This window comes from Elephantulus edwardii, unplaced genomic scaffold (genome assembly GCF_000299155.1).
Source record: "Elephantulus edwardii isolate Elephantulus edwardi_28Jun2011 unplaced genomic scaffold, EleEdw1.0 scaffold00418, whole genome shotgun sequence".
NCBI classification, from domain to species: domain Eukaryota; kingdom Metazoa; phylum Chordata; class Mammalia; order Macroscelidea; family Macroscelididae; genus Elephantulus; species Elephantulus edwardii.
The window spans coordinates 1-2115 of NW_006400168.1; positions in this window are offsets into that span (position 1 = coordinate 1).

The window sequence follows — 2115 nt, forward strand, 5'->3', positions numbered from 1 at the left end:
TGTTTATGAAAATTAATAAAATATAATTATAGAAAAAAAAAGAAAAAAAGAAAACTGGGAAGGGCCAGACAGTATATGTTTTACACTTTTTTATTTTATTTTATTAATTTTCATGAATACAGAGATTTTGGATTTTCATTCATTCATTCATTCATTCATTCATTGTTGCCCTTTTCTCCCTGCCCAGCTACACCCCCACCCACCGCCCTGCCCCCAGTTCACTCCTCTCTTTGAAAAGCAAAAGAAAAATTCCTTCTTTGGTTATGTTTTACACTTTAAAGGCCAGTATGGTCTTTCTCTCGCTCTCCTTTTTTTTTTTTTCCAAAAAAAACCCACCTTTTAAAAATGTAAAAAGAAATCTTAGTGCAAAAGTCATAGAATGTCAACCCCTAGTTTAGATTTCAATGATTAGTCTTTTTAAAATTTAAAAAATAAAAATCTGAGCAACATTTAAGGTCTTATAGATCCTTTGAGACACAAGACCTTCTTCCCAGAATCATAAAGATGTTGTCCCACAAGTCTTACATGAAGCTGAAGGTAAAGAAAGGGAGCTCTGGTGGCAGAGTGGTTACAAGAGTCATTGCAATCCTGAAATCACACAGTTCAAACCCACCAGTTACTGCTCAGGAGAAAGATGCCAATCAACTGTCTCTGAAAACTTGATAGAGGATCAGCTACAAGTCAATTCCTACTCAACAACAACAACAATAAGGTAAAAAAGAGCCTCAATCAATTTATAAGTGTGGCTTTTCTTTAATAGAGTATGTCTTTTCTAATAAGACTCATACTTTTAAAAAAACACCCAATCACACACAAAATACCAAAAGTCATTGCCACTGACTCATAGCTAACCCTCCAACGAATTTGTAAGGCCATATATACTCAGAAGGAGAGTAAAATACCTATCTTCTCATGTGGAATTGCTGATGGAATCAAACCAGACGCCTTTAGATTAGTAGAGCAACTATCTACAGACTATACCATAAGAACAGCTACAAATACAGAGAAAAAATACTTTAAAGGTTAAACCAAGAGCTTTGAGGAACCAATCCCAGACAATGGAACTGAGTGCTTGTCACAGAATCAGTAGTACATAGTATGCAATGTTCAATATGGATTGTATCTCAACATCAAGTAAACAAAGATTTTCACCGCCAGGCTAATTGGCAGCATCATGATAGATGGAGAAGACACTGAGGTTATTAACAATTTCTGCTTGCTCAGTTCTATAATCAAAATTGTTGGCACCAGCAATCAAGAAATAAAAAGTTCCTTTAGAAAAGTCTGCTATCAAGGCACTCTCAAGAGTGCTAAAGACTCTTGTCTGAAATGGTATTACCAAATGTTTGTTCCCAGTCAGTAGACTTTCTTTTCCTATCAGTCTTTTTATTGTGGAGGCCCAGTTTACAGAATACTCCTGGGCCTCCACAGGAAAAAGACTAATAACCCAATTACAAAATGGGCAAAAGACATGGAAAGAATTTTCACAGAGGACAGTATTCAAATGGCAAACAGACACATGAAGAAATGCTCCAAATCACTGGCAATAAAAGAGATACAAATCAAAACCACAATGAGGCACCATCTCACTCCAGTAAGATTGTCAAAGTTTAACAGGGCAGCAAGTAATAGATGTTGGAGAGGATGTGGTGAGAAAGGAACTCTTATACATTGTTGGTGCTAAAGTGCTAAAGAGCAACAATGTCAGTCTAGAGACTAAGATGTGCTTGATCCAGGCCATCGTCATCTCTATTGCTTGCTACGCATGTCAGAGCTGGACAATGAATAAGGATGACAGAAAAATTGATGTCTTTGAATTGTGGTGCTGGAGAAGAACACTGAATAAAGCATGGACTGCCAAGAAAACAAACATGTCTGTCCTAAAGAGGCTGTTGTTCTTTGGAGGCAAAGATTTTTAAACTCTGTCTCACATTCTTTGGGCATGTTGCCAGAAGGGACCAGTCCTTGGAGGACATCATGCTTGGGAGGGTAGAGAGTCAGCACAGACGATGACAACCCTGGATAGGATGGTTTGGACTGACACAGTGACTGTGGTAATAGGGGTAGTGAGAGGGCTCAAGATAGTGAAGGGTTCAGAACTATTGTTCACTGGGT